The sequence below is a fragment of the Salmo salar genome, chromosome ssa14, assembly GCF_905237065.1.
Source record: "Salmo salar chromosome ssa14, Ssal_v3.1, whole genome shotgun sequence".
Taxonomy (NCBI): Eukaryota; Metazoa; Chordata; class Actinopteri; order Salmoniformes; family Salmonidae; genus Salmo; species Salmo salar.
Genome location: NC_059455.1, coordinates 13,514,047 through 13,533,564, shown reverse-complemented (window position 1 = coordinate 13,533,564; position 19,518 = coordinate 13,514,047). Strand labels below are relative to the sequence as shown.

The 19,518-nt window shown below is 41.4% G+C and overlaps 1 protein-coding gene across 4 annotated transcripts in view; it reads right to left on the bottom strand.

Annotated features, from left to right (window-relative positions):
• Positions 1–18,706, bottom strand: part of LOC106568937 (SPRY domain-containing SOCS box protein 4) — a 128,576-nt gene extending 109,870 nt beyond the window's left edge. For 3 of the 4 annotated variants that reach the window (XM_014139784.2, XM_014139787.2, XM_014139792.2), the window contains exon 1: positions 18,508–18,706. The gene's annotated coding sequence lies outside the window, so the exon portion shown is untranslated. Of the gene's footprint in view, positions 1–9,047; positions 9,111–18,507 lie in introns of all 4 variants that reach the window. The other variant, XM_014139785.2, reaches the window with a different exon arrangement.
• Positions 18,707–19,518: the final 812 nt, after the last annotated feature.

The following is a 19,518-nucleotide window of genomic DNA, read 5'->3' as shown; positions in this document are numbered from 1 at the left end:
ACTGCTCAAAAAAATAAAGGGAACACTAAAATAACACATCCTAGATCTGAATGAAAGAAATAATCTTATTAAATACTTTTTTCTTTACAAAGTTGAATGTGCTGACAACAAAAATCACAAAAATAAATCAATGGAAATCCAATATCAACTCATGGAGGTCTGGATTTGGAGTCACACAAAATTAAAGTGGAAAACCACACTACAGGCTGATCCAACTTTGATGTAATGTCCTTAAAACAAGTCAAAATGAGACTCAGTAGTGTGTGTGGCCTCCACGTGCCTGTATGACCTCCCTACAACGCCTGGGCATGCTCCTGATGAGGTGGCGGATGGTCTCCTGAGGGATCTCCTCCCAGACCTGGACTAAAGCATCCGCCAACTCCTGGACAGTCTGTGGTGCAACGTGGCGTTGGTGGATGGAGCGAGACATGATGTCCCAGATGTGCTCAATTGGATTCAGGTCTGGGGAACGGGCGGGCCAGTCCATAGCATCAATGCCTTCCTCTTGCAGGAACTGCTGACACACTCCAGCCACATGAGGTCTAGCATTGTCTTGCATTAGGTGGAACCCAGGGCCAACCGCACCAGCATATGGTCTCACAAGGGGTCTGAGGATCTCATCTCGGTACCTATTGGCAGTCAGGCTACCTCTGGCGAGCACATGGAGGGCTGTGCGGCCCCCCAAAGAAATGCCACCCCACACCATGACTGACCCACCGCCAAACCGGTCATGCTGGAGGATGTTGCAGGCAGCAGAACGTTCTCCACGGCATCTCCAGACTCTGTCACGTCTGTCACATGTGCTCAGTGTGAAACTGCTTCATCTGTGAAGAGCACAGGGCGCTAGTGGCAAATTTGCCAATCTTGGTGTTCTCTGGCAAATGCCAAACGTCCTGCACGGTGTTGGGCTGTAAGCACAACCCCCACCTGTGGACGTCGGGCCCTCATACCACCCTCATGGAGTCTGTTTCTGACCGTTTGAGCAGACACATGCACATTTGTGGCCTGCTGGAGGTCATTTTGCAGGGCTCTGGCAGTGCTCCTCCTTGCACAAAGGCGGAGGTAGCGGTCCTGCTGCTGGGTTGTTGCCCTCCTACGGCCTCCTCCACATCTCCTGATGTACTGGCCTGTCTCCTGGTAGCGCCTCCATGGTCTGGACACTACGCTGACAGACACACCAAACCGTCTTGCCACAGCTCGCATTGATGTGCCATCCTGGATGAGCTGCACTACCTGAGCCACTTGTGTGGGTTGTAGACTCCGTCTCATGCTACCACTAGAGTGAAAGCACCGCCAGCATTCAAAAGTGACCAAAACATCAGCCAGGAAGCATAGGAACTGAGAAGTGGTCTGTGGTCCCCACCTGCAGAACCACTCGTTTATTGGGGGTGTCTTGCTAATTGCCTATAATTTCCACCTGTTTTCTATTCCATTTGCACAACAGCATGTGAAATTTATTGTCAATCAGTTTTGCTTCCTAAGTGGACAGTTTGATTTCACAGAAGTGTGATTGACTTGGAGTTACATTGTGTTGTTTAAGTGTTCCCTTTATTTTTTTGAGCAGTGTATATACATTCAGCAGTGCATTAATCAATTGGTTTGTGCGTGCTGCGGGGTTAAAGCTACAACCCCATAGGCATGGCTCTCTCATCCCTTCCAGGCTTCTGGGAAGGTGTGTGGACAACGAGCCTGTAATAGCAGATGTAAGCGATGTCCCCACACCATCTGGCAGCTTTCATTGCTGGGATAGGATCTTTCCTCTTCTGGCGCACAGCTTTAGGATAGCCCTCGTTGAGGAAGATAAACTAGTTTGAATGACTCCAACCTAAGTGTTTCAACCACTCCACAAATTTCTTGTTAACAAACTATAGTTTTGGCAAATCGGTTAGGACATCTACTTCGTGCATGAAAAGTAATTTTTCCAACAATTGTTTCCAGACAGATGATTATTTCACTGTATCACAATTCCAGATACACTAAGCTGACTGTGCCTTTTAAAAACAGCTTGGAAAATTCCAGAAAATGATGTCATGGCTTTAGAAGCTTCTGATAGGCTACTTGACATCATTTGAGTCAATTGGGGGTGTACCTGTGGAGGTATTTCAAGGCCTACCTTCAAACCCAGTGCCTCTTTGCTTGACATCATGGTAAGAAAAACAAAATAACTCAGCCAAGACCTCAGAAAAAAAATATTGTAGACTTTCTCAACTGGCTCATCCTTGGGAGCAATTTCCAAACGCCTGAAGGTACCACGTATGAACACCATGGGACCACGCAGCTGTCATACCACTCAGGAAGGAGACGGGTTCTGTCTACAAAAGCATCTATAGCCACATTAAAACGAGTCCTATATCGACAAAACCTGAAAGGCCGCTCAGCAATGAAGAAGCAACTGCTCCAAAACCTCCATAAAAAAAGCCAGAATACGGTTTGGAACTGCACATGGGGACAAAGATTGTACTTTTTGGGAGAAATGTCCTCTGGTCTGATGAAACAAAAATAGAACTGTTTGGCCATAATGACCATTGTTATGTTTGGAGGAAAAAGGGAGAGGCTTGCAAGCTGAAGAACACCATCCCAACCGTGAAGCACGGGGCTGGCAGCATCATGTTGTGGGGGTGCTTTTGCTGCAGGAGAGACTGGTGCACTTCACTAAATAGATGGCATCATGAGGCAGGAAAATTGTGGATATATTGAAGCAACATCAAGGCATCAGTCAGGAAGTTAAAGCTTGGTCACAAATGGATCTTCCAAATGGACAATGACATTTTTTACATTTACATTTTTTTTTACAATGACCCCAAGCATACTTCCAAAGTTGTGGCAAAATGGCTAAGGACAACAAAGTCAAGGTATTGGAGTGGCCATCACAAAGCCCTGACATCAATCCCATAGAAAATTTGTGGGCAGAACTGAAAAAGCATGTGCTCTGTAGGAGGAATGGGACAAAATTCACCCGACTTATTGTGGGAAGCTTGTGGAAGGCTACCCAAAACGTTTGACCCAAGTTTAAATTGTTTAAGGCAATGCTACCAAATACTAATTGAGTGTATGTAAACTTCTGACCCACTGGGAATGTGATGAAAGAAACAAAAGCTGAAAAATCACTATTATTCAAACATTTCACACTATTAAAATAAAGTGGTAATCCTAACTGACCTAAGACAGGGAATTTTTACTACGATTAAATGTCAGGAATTGTGAAAAACTGAGTTTAAATGTATTTGGCGAGGTCTATGTAAACTTCCGACTTCAACTGTTCATTCCTCAAGTTATTGGCTCTTTCCAGAACAGCTACCTTGTCCTTGAACCTCAGGAACTTGACCCTCAGGAACTTGACCACTATCGACCTGGGCCGGTGGTGGATTTTCCAGTCCTGTAGGTGCGCTCCACATCAATCTTCAATTTCCCCAGAGATAACTTCCCTCACGACTCCGTCCAGGTCTTATGTGGAGATTCTGCAATTCCGTCCAAAACCATGATGTTCCGACTTGATTGTCTCTCGAGTCTGATTTATCCATCATTGTTATCATGGATTCACACACACAGAACTGATGTCTTCTCTCAATGACTTACAGATTGCTGCCATCTTGCCGTTCTCCTGTTTCAACTCATTGAGCGGACCCTGGGAGAACTGCAAACTGTTCTTCAGGTCTTGGACACCTCTGGTCAGGTCGTCCATTCTTTTATTAATTGAATCCTCCAGTATTTGGACAAAACACTTAAAGCTATTTTCTTGATGTAACAACTGCTTGTAGAACTCTTTTTGTTCATTTAAAAAAAATAACATTCACGTGTGATAGAGACAAACCACTGTCCTCAATGGTAGTCCCGCTGGCTTTGGTCTTGGTAGGTAGCAACGTAGGTTACACTGTCACTCCTCCCAGTTCCAGACAGGGCAGGTCACAGGGGAAATTTAAAACAGCATGAATCTAGACAGACACAAACCTGGGACAATCCACAATAGCTAACCTCATCGCGGGCTGCGTTCAAGCCCCCAAGAAAACCACACTAGCTTGATATGTAGCTAATTAGCTGCAAAACTAAATAGGTCCTCACACCAGTCCTTGGTTGGAAGGATCACTGGACAGAGACTAGCAGTCCCAGCAACTGATGCCAACTGCGTCACGGGATCCAAACTAAAAAGTAAGCTAGCAAGAACTTTCCAATACTTTTTCTTTTTTTAAACAACACCTAGCTCTCCTCGTTTGTACGGATATATACACACTACCGTTCAAAAGTTTGGGGTCGCTTAGAAATGTCCTTTATTTTTTGTCCATTAAAATAACAAAATTGATCAGAAACAGTGTAGACATTGTTAATGTTGTAAATGACTAATGTAGCTGGAAACTGAAGATTTATGGAATATCTACATAGGCGTACAGAGGCCCATTATCAGCAACCATCACGCCTGTGCTCCAATGGCATGTTGTGTCAGCTAATCCAAGTTGATCATTTTAAAAGGCTAATTGATCATTAGAAAACCCTTTTGCAATTATGTTAGCACAGCTGAAAACTGTTCTGATTAAAGAAGCAATAAAACAAAACTGGCCTTCTTTAGACTAGTTGAGTATCTGGAGCATCAGCATTTGTGGGTTCCATTACAGGCTCAAAATGGCCAGAAACAAAGAACTTTCTTCTGAAACTCGTCAGTCTATTCTTGTTCTGAGAAATGAAGGCTATTCCATGCAAGAAATTGTATGGAATAGCCTTCACAGAACAGCGCAAACTGTCTCTAACCAGAATATAAAGAGTGGGAGGGCCCGGTGCACAACTGAGCAAGAGGACAAGTACATTCGAGTATGTAGTTTGAGAAACCTTACAAGTCCTCAACTGGCAGCTTCATTAAATAGTACCCGCAAAATACCAGTCTCAACGTCAACAGTGAAGAGGCGACTCCAAGATGCTGGCCTTCTAGGCAGAATTGCAAAGAAAAAGCCATATCTCAGACTGACAAAACACAGACACTGGACAGAGGAAGATGGAGTGCTTGACGCCATCTGTCAAGCATGGTGGAGGCAATGTGATGGTCTGGGGGTGCTTTGGTGCTGGTAAATTTGTACAGGGTGAAAGGGATCTTGAAGAAGGAAGGCTATCACTCCATTTTGCAACGTCATACCCTGTGGACGGCGTTATATTGGAGCCAATTTCCTCCTACAACAGGACCCAAAGCACAGCTCTAAACTATGCAAGAACTATTTAGGGTAGAAGCAGTCAGCTGGTATTCTGTCTATAATGGAGTGGCCTGCACAGTCACCGGATCTCAACCCTTTGAGCGGTTGTGGAGCAGCTTGACCGCATGGTATGTAAGAAGTGCCCATCAAGCCAATCCAACTTGTGGAAGATGCTTCAGGAAGCATTGGAGAAATCTCTTCAGATTACCTCAACAAATTGACAACTAGAATGCCAAAGGTCTGCAAGGCTGTAATTGCTGCAAATGGAGGATTCTTAGACGAAAGAAAAGTTTAGGACAATTATAAAATCATTAAATTTATAACCTTGACAATGTCTTGACTATATTTCCTATTCATTTTGCAACTAATTTCATGTATGTTTTCATGGAAAACAAGGACATTAAGTGACCCCAAACTTCAGAATGGTAGAAATATCAATTAGTAATAGGGCTTTTACTGATAAGAAGTAAATGCAGACCTATGTGAACTTTCACTGTCCTCCCTCATTAGGGAGAGAAATTAGAAAATATCTTAACGACGTGGGTTTTTGGTAAAGGAATTAAGGCACAAGGCAATGTTTCTTAACTTTAGAAGACAGGAGAATGTCTTCTAAACAAAATATAAAAGTGTTGCTATTACTTGGCAGGGGGCGTTACTTCCACATTGTGGTTTGAAATAATTCTAATACCTTAAGACTATTTCCTGGTAGATGTTTTCTAAGACACCTTTTCCATCTGTTTGACCAGAAATCAAAGCCTTTGCTTTTTCCTATTGTGTTGGATGGAAAAATGTATATGCCATCATTTCAACAACAAAAATATACTCCTCTATGCTCCTATGAACTTTACATGTACAGTTGAAGTTTACATACACCTTAGCCAAATACATTCAAACAGTTTCACAATTCCTGACATTTAATCCGAGTAAAAATTACCTGTTTTAGGATCACCACTTAATTTTAATAGTGTGAAATGTCAGAAAAGAGAGAATTATTTTTCAGATTTTATTTCTTTCATCACATTCCCAATAGGTCAGAAGTTTACAAACTCAATTAGTATTTGGTAGCATTGCTTTTAAAATCTTTAACTTGGGTCAAATGTTTAGGGTAGCCTTCCACAAGCTTCCCACAATAAGTTCGGTGAATTTTGGCCCATTCCTCCTGACAGAGCTGGTGTAACTGAGTCAGGTTTGTAGGCCTCCTTGCTAGCACACTTCCAGTTATGCCCATACATTTTCTATAGGATTCAGGTCAGGGCTTTGTGATGGCCACTCCAATACCTTGACTTTGTTGTCCTTAAGCCATTTTGACCCTAAGCATACTTCCAAAATTGTGGCATTGTCCATTTGGAAGACCCATTTGCAACCAAGCTTTAACTTCCTGACTGATGCCTTGAGATGTTGCTTCAACATATCCATGTAATTTTCCTTCCTCATGATGCCATCTATTTAGTGAAATGCACCAGTCCCTCCTGCAGCAAAAGCACCCTCACAACAAGATGCTGCCACACCCGTGCTTCACGGTTGGGATGGTGTTCTTCAGCTTGCAAGCGTCCCCCCTTTTCCACCAAACAGTTATATTTTTGTTCCATCAGACCAGAGGACATTTCTCCAAAAAGTACGATCTTTGTCCCCATGTGCAGTTGCAAACTGTAGTCTGGTTTGTTTATTGCAGTTTATTGCAGTGGCTTCTTCCTTGCTGAGCGGCCTTTCAGGTTATGTCGATATAGGACTCGTTTTACTGTGGATATAGATACTTTTGTACCCGTTTCCTCCAGCATCTTCACAAGGCCCTTAGCTGTCGTTCTGGGATTGATGTGCACTTTTCACACCAAAGTACGTTCATCTCTAGAAGACAGAACGCGTCTCCTTCTTGAGTGGTATGACGGCTGCGTGGTCCCATTATGTTTATACTTGCGTGCTATTGTTTGTACAGATGAACATGGTACCTTCAGGCATTTGGAAATTGCTCCCAAGGATGAACCAGACTTGTGGAGGTCTACAATTCTTTTTCTGAGGTCTTGGCTGATTTCTTTTGATTTTCCCATGATGTCAAGCAAAGAGGCACTGAGTTTGAAGGTAGGCCTTGAAATACATCCACAGGTACACCTCCAATTGACTCAAATGATGTCAATTAGCCTGTCAGAAGCTTCTAAAGCCATGACATCATTTTCTGTAATATTCCAAACCATTTAAAGGCAGTCAACTTAGTATATGTAAACTTCTGACCCACTGGAATTGTGATACAGTTAATTTTAGTTAAATAATCTGTCTGTATACAATTGTTGGAAAAATTGTGCCATGCACAAAGTAGATGTCCTAACCGACTTGCCAAAACTATAGTTTGTTAACAAGAAATTTGTATAGTGGTTGAAAAACGAGTTTTAAATGACTCCAACCTAAGTGAATGTAAACGTCAACTGTAAAGGACCCTAATTGATTGCACCCAAATTAGCCCTTTAAATGTATAAGATTAATATAAATCTTCAATAAACAATATAGTACCCAACATCTGATTTGGACCATAATTCTTTACAATGAATAAGACATGTCAAGTTCTCTATGCTTGACATGTAGTATGGAGCTGCATCTTGGAGTATTGCTTCTACATCCTATGTAACGTAATCCCTTTAATCTGGTGGTTTCCCACCCAGCCATTGAAGTTGCTTGCATTAGGTACTTTTGATTAGTGTGAAAGTACCAGGTTTTGCCCACTAGATGCTGCTGTTCCTGCTACACCCTTTAATCCATTTTGCTCATGTTTATTAAAATGGATCACAACATTTTCTTTGCAACTTTGGGTAGAAAACCCAATAGCTTTTACTCATGATGAAAATAAATGACATGGTCATCCCTCACAATTCAAGCCAAACCTCTATGAAAGCAATTCAGTTTGTCCTTCTCTTAGGGTTGGTTACCCTGTATCCAGGAAACAGCCCGTGTGTGGGATTTATTCCCTTCAAAATATGTCTGGATTTGTAAAACCATTCCTGGTGAACACGCACACCATTAGGCTACAGCAGTTCTAATGGTTTCAATGTTATGGTCTCGAATGGTCATCCATGGTAAAAGTCCCAAACACATTCTGTATAGTGGAGTGGGTAACAGGTGCACTCTCGCTTTATTAGCTGGGTGCTCTGCGATATGCTCTGATGAAGGCTTAACTGCCAAAACACATTAGCCTGCCTAGCCAAAAATAAAAAAGTGAAATAAGGTGATGTCGTTTTGTATTAGGATTTATTTTTTAATTGATTGGAGTGCCGCTGTTTCCCAATGTTTTTGAACTTGGGATTTCATTTAAAAACACACTGTATAGTGTTTTGCAGTAGTAATGGTATTGGGTTTGGCTGGGTTTAATGGTGAATGTCACTAATCACGCTACATACAACTGCCAGGCAATGGTTTCTAGAAAAAAATTGTACACTAGAAAAAAAATAACTTGTAAAGTGTTGGTCCCATGTTTCATGAGCAGAAATGAACAAAAAAATCCCATAAAATGTACAAAGATATTATTTCTCTCAGATTTGTTTATATCCCTGTTAGACAGCATTTCTCCTTTGCCAAGATAATCATCTACCTGACAGGTGTGGCATATCAAGAAGCTGATTGAACAGCATGATAACTACACAGGTGCACCCTGTGTTGGGGACAATAAAAGGCCACTTTGAAATGTGCAGTTGTCATACAACGCCACAGATGTCTCAAGTGGGAGTGCGCAATTGGCATGCTGACTGCAGGAATGTCCACCAGAGCTTTTACTTTTCATTTCTCTACCATAAACTGCCTCTATCATTTTAGAGAATTTGGCAGTATGCCCAACTGGCAACACAACGTGTAACCACGCAAGCCCAGGACCACTACATTCGGCTTCTTCACCTGCGTCTTGGGGGACGGGGACGGGACGACTTCATTGAACACATGCTTGCATGACTGCTGGTGCTGCTTGTTTCAGCAGAAGGGTGGTGGAGGGGCGAGAGAGGAGCAGAGGCCAGTGTGTGGGGCACGGAGGGAAAAAGAGAAAACAGTCAAACCGACTCATGCTAGTTAGACAAACACATTTATAGATTTTATTTAACAAGGCAAGTCAGTTAAGAACACATTTCGGATTTACAATGACAACCTACCAAAAGGCCTCCTGCAGGGTTGTGGGCTGTGATAAAAATATTAGGACAAAAACACACATCACGACGAGAGACAACACAACAAAGAGAGAGACCTAAGACAACATAGCATGGCAGCAACACATGACAACACAGCAACAGCACAAAACAGGGTACAAACATTGTTGGGCACAGACAACAGCACAAAGGGCAAGAAGGTAGAGACAACAATACATCACAAAGCAGCCACAACTGTCAGTAAGAGTGTACATAATTGAGTCTTTGAATGAAGAGATTGAGACAAAACTGTCCAGTTGAAGTGTTGGTTGCAACTCGTTCCAGTCGCTAGCTGCAGCGAACTGAAAAGACGAGACCCGGTGATGTGTGTGCTTTGGGGACCTTTAACCTGTTAGGGCTAGGGGGCAGTATTGACACGGCTGGATAAAAAACATACCCGATTTAATCTGGTTACCACTCCTACCCAGTAACTAGAATATGCATATACTTATTACATATGGATAGAAAACACCCTAAAGTTTCTAAAACTGTTTGAATGGTGTCTGTGAGTATAACAGAACGCAAATGGCAGGTCAAAACCTGAGAGATTCCTTTACAGGAAGTGGCCTGTCTGACCATTTCTTGAACTTCTTTTCCATCTCTATCTTTTACTAAGGATCTCTGCTCTAACGTGACACTTCCCACGTCGTCCATAGGCGCTCAGAGCCCGGGAAAAAACAGAATGACGTCATTCCAGCCCCAGGCTGAAACACATTATCGCCTTTCTCAAGTGGCCGATCAAGGGACTCTGGGCTTATGCGCATGACCCGACCGCCCCCGCCTTTGTGATTTTTTCCTCTGTTTGCCGAAAAGGAGATTCCCTGTCGGAATATTATCGCTTTTCTACGAGAAAAATGGCGTAAAAATTGATTTTAAACAGCGGTTGACATGCTTCGAAGTACGGTAATGGAATATTTAGAATTTTATTGTCACGAATTGCGCCATGCGCGCGACACTTCTTTACCATTTTGGATAGTGTCTGGAACGCACGAACAAAACGCCGCTATTCGGATATAACGATGGATTATTTTCGACCAAACCAACATTTGTTATTGAAGTAGCAGTCCTGGGAGTGCATTCTGACGAAGACAACAAAAGGTAATCAAACTTTTATAATAGTAAATATGATTATAGTGAGTGCTAAACTTGCCAGGTGTCTAAATAGCGAGCCCGTGATGCCTGGGCTATGTACTTAGAATATTGCAAAACGTGCTTTCACCAAAAAGCTATTTTAAAATCGGACATATCGAGTGCATAGAGGAGGTCTGTATCTATAATTCTTAAAATAATTTATGCTTTTTGTGAACGTTTATCGTGAGTAATTTAGTAAAATGTTAGCGAATTCCCCGGAAGTTTGTGGGGGGTATGCTAGTTCTGAACGTCACATGCTAATGTAAAAAGCTGGTTTTTGATATAAATATGAACTTGATTGAACAAAACATGCATGTATTGTATAACATAATGTCCTAGGGTTGTCATCTGATGAAGATCATCAAGGTTAGTGCTGCATTTAGCTGTCTTCTGGGTTTTGGTGACATTATATGCTGGCTTGAAAAATGGGTGTCTGATTATTTCTGGCTCGGTACTCTGCTGACATAATCTAATGTTTTGCTTTCGTTGTAAAGCCTTTTTGAAATCGGACAGTGTGGTTAGATTAACGAGAGTCTTATCTTTAAAATGCTGTAAAATAGTCATATTTTTGAAAAATTGAAGTAATATCATATCTAAGGTATTTGAATAACGCGCCACAGGATTCAACTGGCTGTTGAGTAGGTGGGACGCAAGCGTCCCACCTAGCCTATAGAGGTTAACAGAATGTGACTGGCAGAACGGGTGTTGTATGTGGAGGATGAGAGCTGCAGTAGATATCTCAGGGGGGAGTGAGGCCTAAGAGAGTTTTATAAATAAGCATCAACCAGTGGGTCTTGCGACAGGTATACAGAGAGGACCACTTTACAGAGGAGTATAGAGTGCAGTGATGTGTCCTATATGGAGCATTGGTGGCAAATCTGATGGCCAAAATGGTAAAGAACATCTAGCCACTCGAGAGCACCTTTACCTGCCGATCTATAAATTACGTCTCCGTAATCTAGCATGGTCATATGAATCAGGGTTAGTTTGGCAGCTGGGGTGAAAGAGGAGCGATTACGATAGAGGAAACCAAGTCTAGATTTAACTTTAGCCTGTTGGAACTCCCAAAAATGGCTGAACAAGTTCTTCCAACACTTTTAATAGAAATAGGCCTATAACAGCTGGATCTCCCCTTTAACCTCTCTAGGGTAGGGGGCAGTATTTGCACGGCCGGATAAAAAAAAGTACCCGATTTAATCTGGTTATTACTCCTGCCCAGAAACTAGAATATGCATATAATTGTTTCGTTTGGATAGAAAACACCCTAACGTTTCTAAAACTGTTTGAATGGTGTCTGTGAGTATAACAGAACTCATATGGCAGGCAAAAACCTGAGAAGATTCCTTACAGGAAGTGCCCTCTCTGACCATTCCTTGGGCTTCTACACTCTATTGAAAACTGAGGATCTCTGCTGTAACGTGACACTTCCTACGGCTCCCATAGGCTCTCAGAAGGCGGCAAAACGTTGAATGATGCCTTTGCAGGCCATGGCTGAAAAACAGTAGCGCATTTGGATAGTGGTCGATCAGAGAACAATGAGACTGGGGGCGCGTGCACGAGCCGACACCATGTTTTTATTTTTTAATCTTTGAACAAAAACAGGGTTTCCCGGTCGGAATATTATCGCTTTTTTACGAGAAAAATCGCATAAAAATTGATTTTAAACAGCAGTTGACATGCTTCGAAGTACGGTAATGGACTATTTAGAAATTCTTTGTCACGAAACGCGTCGGGCGCGTCACCCTTCGGATAGTGTCTTGAACGCACGAACAAAACAGAGGATATTTGAACATAACTACGGATTATTTTGAACCAAACCAACATTTGTTATTGAAGTAGAAGTCCTGGGAGTGCATTCTGACGAAGAACAGCAAAGGTAATCCAATTTTTCTTATAGTAAATCTGAGTTTGGTGAGTGCCAAACTTGGTGGGTGTCAAAATAGCTAGCCCGTAATGGCGAGCTATCTACTCAGAATATTGCAAAATGTGCTTTTGCCGAAAATCTATTTTAAAATCGGACATAGCGATTGCATAAAGGAGTTCTGTATCTATAATTCTTAAAATAATTGTTATGTTTTTTGTGAACGTTTATCGTGAGTAATTTAGTAAATTCACCGGAAGTGTTCGGTGGGTATGCTAGTTCTGAACGTCACATGCTAATGTAAAAAGCTGGTTTTTGATATAAATATGAACTTGATTGAACAAAACATGTATGTATTGTATAACAATGTCCTAGGAGTGTCATCTGATGAAGATCAAAGGTTAGTGCTGCATTTAGCTGTGGTTTGGGTTTGTGACATTATATGCTAGCTTGAAAAATGGGTGTCTGATTATTTCTGGCTGGGTACTCTGCTGACATAATCTAATGTTTTGCTTTCGTTGTAAAGCCTTTTTGAAATCGGACAGTGTGGTTAGATTAACGAGAGTCTTGTCTTTAAAATGGTGTAAAATAGTCATATGTTTGAGAAATTGAAGTAATAGCATTTCTAAAGGTATTTGAATATCGCGCCACGGGATTCCACTGGCTGTTGAGTAGGTGGGACGATTTCGTCCCACATACCCTAGAGAGATTAAATAAAAGGACTAACCGTGGCTGCCTTCCAAGCAATGGGAACCTCCCCAGAAAGGAGAGAGCGGTTAAAAGGTCAGAGATAGGCATGGTAATGATAAGGGCAGCAACCTTAAAGAAGAAAAGGTCTAAACCATGGGGGGGTCAAGCTTAAGGAGCTCCTTTAGCACCTCGGTCTCAGTGACCCCCTGCAGGGAGAAACTTTGTAGCAGGGCAGGGGGAAAAAAAAGAGGGAGAAGCATCGGGGATAGTCGCATTAGAAGGGGTGGGAGATGAGGAAATGTTGGACGGGCAGGGAGGCATGGCTGAGTCAAATAGGAATCCTGACTTAATGAAGAAGTGATTAAAGAGCTCAGCCATGTGCTTCTTGTCAGTAAAAACCACAGCGTCAACATTAAGGGACATGGGCAGCTGTGAGGAGGGTTTATTCTCCAGGTCTTTAACAGTTTTCCAGAACTTCTTGGGGTTAGACCAACAAAGAAAGAGAGCACTGCGCCTTAATAAACTAACTAACTTTGGCCTTCCGGGTAGCCTGAAGTGTACTTATTTCTCATTTGCCTGAACTAGACCCAGTCAGTCTGAGTATGCGTGGAGTAACTCTGCAAGATCATGGTCGAACCAGGGACTGAACATGTTTTTAATTCTCTTTATGGGTGTGTTTTAACAATATCACTGAAGAAATCAAAAAAGAAGGTCCAAGCATCCTCGACAGAGGGGAACAAGCGGATTCTATACCAATTTACAGAGGCCAGGTCATGAAGGAAGGCTTGCTCATTAAAGTTTTTTTAAGCAAGCGTCTATGACAAATCAGGACAGGTCGTTTCACTTAACAGCCATTACGAATACAGGCTGTAAAACAGTGATCCCTAAGGGCATTAAAGAAAACACTAGACTGGTACCTATCAGGATTATTTGTGAGGATAACGTCAAGAAGAGTAGCCTTTTCTGGGTGTTTGGAGTCATACCTTGTGGGATTGGTAATAATATGAGAAAGATTTAGGGATTCCCATTGCTTTAGGGCTTGGTCAGGTGGTTTAACCTCTGACATCTAGACGTTCCGCTAGCGGAACACCTGCTCCAATATCCAATGATGGGGCGTGGTGCGAATTACAAATTCCTCAAAAATCCAAAAACTTCCATTTTCCAAACATATGACTATTTCACAGCATTTTAAAGACAAGACTCTCCTTTATCTAACCACACTGTCCGATTTCAAAAAGGCTTTACAGCGAAAGCAAAACATTAGATTATGTCAGCAGAGTACCCAGCCAGAAATATTCAGACACCCATTTTTCAAGCTAGCATATAATGTCACAAAAAACTAAACCACAGCTAAATGCAGCACTAACCTTTGATGATCTTCATCAGATGACACACCTAGGACATTATGTTATACAATACATGCATGTTTTGTTCAATCAAGTTCATATTTATATCAAAAACCAGCTTTTTACATTAGCATTAGCATGCAAACCTCCGGTGAATTTACTAAATTACTCACGATAAACGTTCACAAAAAACATAAATTATTTTAAGAATTATAGATACAGAACTCCTTTGTGCAATCGAGGTGTCCAATTTTAAAATAGCTTTTCGGTGAAAGCACATTTTGCAATATTCTGAGTACATAGCCCAGCCATCACGGCTAGCTATTTAGACACCCACCAAGTTTAGCCCTGACCAAAGTCAGATTTACTATTAGAAAAGTTTGATTACCTTTGGTGTTCTTCGTCAGAATGCACTCCCAGGACTGCTACTTCAATAACAAATGTTGGTTTGGTTCAAAATAATCCATAGTTATATCCAAACAGCGGCGTTTTGTTCGTGCGTTCAAGACACTATCCGAAGTGTAAATAAGGGTCACGAGCATGGCGCATTTCGTGACAAAAGATTTCTAAATATTCCATTACCGTTTTTCGAAGCATGTCAACCGCTGTTTAAAATCAATTTTTATGCCATTTTTCTCGTAAAAAAACGATAATATTCCGACCGGGAATCTGCGTTTAGGTAAACAGACGAAAGAAAAAGCATGGGGTCGACTCGGGCACGCGCCTGAGTCTCACAATACTGTGACCAGCCACTATCCAAACGCGCTACTATTTTTTTTTTTTTTTCAGCCAGAGCCTGCAAAGCCACGATTCAGCTTTTTGCCGCCTTCTGAGAGCCCATGGGAGCCGTAGGAAGTGTCACGTAACAGCAGAGATCCCCTGTAATGGATAGAGATAATCAAGAAGGGCAAGAAATTGTCAGACAGGGCACTTCCTGCATGGAATCTTCTCAGGTTTTGGCCTGCCAAATGAGTTCTGTTATACTCACAGACACCATTCAAACAGTTTTAGAAACTTGAGTGTTTTCTATCCAAAGCTAATAATTATATGCATATTCTAGTTTCTGGGCAGGAGTAATAATCAGATTAAAATCGGGTACGTTTTTTATCCGGCTGTGAGGACAGGGAGAGCACTGCAGTGTTGATTTATGACATTTGAATGTGCATTTGATGGCAACAGGATAATATTGTACAGCAATTTCATCAGGTAACGGGAATACAAAGCCGGCGAGGGGTGGTTAGAACAGGATGGGGGCCAAAAGTCTGTAACCAAAAGTCAGGGCCCCGAGTGTGGGACTGTCAACAGTCTTTACAAAGTGGCTTGAGTCTTCTATGGTAGAAACTGACCGAAAGAGAGGCTTGGAAAGTTGGTCATAGAGGGAGGGCCATTACTACTATGACGCAGGCGCCCATGGGAACCCTTTTGTTCTGAAACGTTTAGTAAGACAATGCAATCGTCCGCCTTGAATATTATTGAAGCTCTGGTTGAAAAAGGCCCTAAAGATTTGTTATACAACGTTTGACATGTTTGAACGAACGTAAATATATATTTTTTGCTCTTTCGTGGCGACAAGTCCCGCGCGCTACAGTACATTATGAGTAGCCTTCGGAACACGCTAACAAGAAGGAGCTATTGGGACATAAATTATTAACTTTTTCGAACAAAACTACATTTGTTGTGGACCTGGGATTCCTGGAAGTGCCTTCTGATGAAGATAATCAAAAAGGTAAGGGAATATTTACAATAGTATATTTGATTTTAGATGGTTCCAAGAAGGCGCTAACATGTATCGCCTAGCCTATTTTTCTGAGCATACCACCTCGTTTATTGGAAAGTGTGATTTCCCAGTAAAGTTATTTTTAAATCTGGCAATGCGGTTGCATTCACGAGATGTTAATCTATAATTCTTTGAATGACAATATTAAATTTGAACAATGTTTTCGAATAGTAATTTTGTAAATTGTAGCGCTGGTTCACCGGAAGCATTTGAGGGAAAATATTTTCTGAACGTCACGCGCCGATATAAAATGCTGTTTTTATATATAAATATGAACTTTATCGAAAAAAAAAAATGCATGTATTGTGTAACATGATGTCCTAGGAGCGTCATCTGATGAAGATTGTCAAAGGTTAGTGCTGCATTTAGCTGTGTTTTGGGTATTTGTTATGCATGCTAGTTGCTTTGAAAATGGCAGTGTGATTTTTTTTGGCAGGGTACTCTCCTAACATAATCTAATGTTTTGCTTTTGATGTAAAGCCTTTTTGAAATCGGACAACGTGGTTCGATTCAGGAGAGGTGTATCTGTAAATGGTGTAAAATAGTCATATGTTTGAGAAATTTAAGTTATAGCATTTATGAGGTATTTGTATTTCGCGCAACGCGATTCCACTGGCTGTTGACTAGGGTGGGATGCAAGCGTCCCAGAGAGGTCAACTTGGCATTCAGTCCTTTGAAAGTAAAATATATCATTGTAATGTATTTTCTTCTTGCCTTTTGAAAATAAAAGATAGCTTCAGACTAGACATCACACACCCAGTTCCAGGTTGGATGGTGTTCTCAGGTTTCTGTTTGTTTGCCAGAGCATTTGCTGTATAGTTTGAGAATAATAATCCTTGGTGGTATGAAGCTCTTCAGGTAATTCCATCCAAAAATCAGGTTGTAGGGTTGGAGTGAAGGTTGTAGTAGAGGGTAGCATCCTGTATCTGTCCCTGCCAAAAAATTCCAAGTTCATCTAACTCTTTTTTTCCCTCAAAACATGCTGAAAAATGCAGGAGCTCATCTGCTCATGACCTCTCTGTGATCATTTATTATTACCATAGGTTATTTATCATACCATCTGGTAGTGCCTGTCTTGATTAAATCAAATCATTGGAAAGAAGGTAGCTAGCTACAGTCTCCAGCTAAGTTAGCCAGCTAGCTAATTAAAGTAGCCAGGCTAATTGAGGCCATTTTGCTGCGCTCCCAGGTCCTTGTCTACAACAACTTAACAACAGCCTCCCTGTTGGTTGATCATTGTAGCCTACTCATCCTCATTTAGCAACTTAAAATTACAGAATTAACTCCCCTTTTCCATTGATTCAAAGTCTTTCACTTACTCTACAGAGCCTCTGACTGTAGCACCGCTTTGAATTAACAATAACAAAAAGCTACACCTATATAAAGTGTGTAGGCTACCCGTGCATCTTTATGGGGCGCACTCATAAAAACTAATAAAACTACTGTTTTATAAAAAAAGAAATGGATGTAATGGTATATCCTTGTAGGCTATGTAGAAATGTAACAGATCATTTTATTCTAACAGAACAAAAATTAAAAAATCTCTCCAAGACACTGTCGATCAAATGCAATACTATAATGATTTATTTGGAAAAGCATTAAAAAAAAAAAAAAAAAGTTACTGTACCCTTTTCATCTCAGCAAACAGTAAAAGGTCAAACAAAAGTATACTCCAGAGATTGTCAGTACAGGTGTGTGCAAACAGACCACCACCATAATCCATGCAAATTTATGTCCAGCATGACACAGAACATGGTGTATCAGAGACACAATCAAGTAACCTTGTCCCACCATTTTGAGATGTGATATAATATATCAGTTGACCATGTGAACGAGATGCCCACATGGTATGTACACAAAAACAGTGAGAGAAACACACAATAAGAGGACAAATGAGTGGATACTCGGGATAGGCTAATGTTACAAGACCTTTTCCATTCGTGGATCAAATATCACTGTCCTGACGTGAGATTAAAAAGTAGGTGACTGACTGATGTCCGGCCAAGGAAGAACACGTCATTATGAAACACCGGTTTGCCAGCCAATTAGATAATTACAACAAGATCATCACCATGAAATTAAGAAATCAACTCTCGAGTAATAGTTTGTCTCAAACGATTATTCAACTAAATCATTGGTTTACGTAGGTTACCATTAGACACACTAATGGGAATTGAAAACATTTGAAAACACCTGAAACTGATATTAAGATATTTTAAACTACAAATAAGTAGTCTGCATTTCATAGGTTGTCGAGTGTACCAAAATAAACTAATCTATATACACATTCTGTTATTCTTTGCAGAATTTTTCGCTGTAGCCTAAACGAGCGCTTTCCATTTTGAAGGCATGTAAACATTGGAACAACACTCACCGTCGAGAAGTCAACTTCAAAGCGACAATTGTGAAGAATGTCAACGCCACAGGAAACTCGCAAAGTTCTTTCGCGTACAAAAACCCCGCTTGATATTGATAAAATGTTTCCGATGAAATTGTAACAACCCACCGCATTCGTTTCTTTGTTACTTCATAATCGCTCGAGCACACAGAGGTCTATTCTCAATTTTAATTTCCTGGCGGCCTCGCTGGTCGCCTCCTTCTCAAAACCAATTGGATGAGAAAGCCAGAGGTCCCGCCCCTTTGACCTTCTCCTCCAATGGGTTTTGAGAAGGAGGCGAGGAGAGAGGACGCGAGGAGGATACATTTGAGAAAAGACCACAATCGGTGAGATTTGAATGGACGTCAATATCCATTCAATGAGAGGATTCATTTATTCTTGTCCGGGCAAGTTTTGCATTGGGGGAAAGTTGATTACATTCGTTTTGGATCTGGGCTGCCTACCGAGCGTGGGGAAGGTGTTGGTTCAAAGCCCACGGCGAAGTCGGTTCAAAACAAAAGTGACGTAATCTAGCGCATGGAGTAATGAGTATGATTCTTTGTTTTCTCATGCAAAAGTACTTTATCTGCCTTCCCAATGAAATTTTAATTCAAACATATTTAATGGGAACGTGATCTATGTTTCTGGACGATGCACCATATGCTGCCTTGTTGACAACATGACCGAGGGTAGATTACTATTCGATTTGAGATGGGCGCTCCTCAACGCTTTTGTAGTGACACCGGAGCTCCGAGGCATGCTTTGAAGCAGTGTGCAGATGAAGTACATAATCAATGACGTCCAAAGCTTCATTTGATCACGTGCTTTTTCAAACCGCGCGTTGCAAAAATACCAGATCCAGATTTCGCCGTGGTTCGGGTGCTTTCTTCGATTCCAAGCTGCTTTCAAACACCGACCTCCACTGGACACCGTAGGTACAAATATATAAACACAACATGCAACAATTTCAACGATTTTACTGTTACAGTTCATATAAGGAAATCAGTC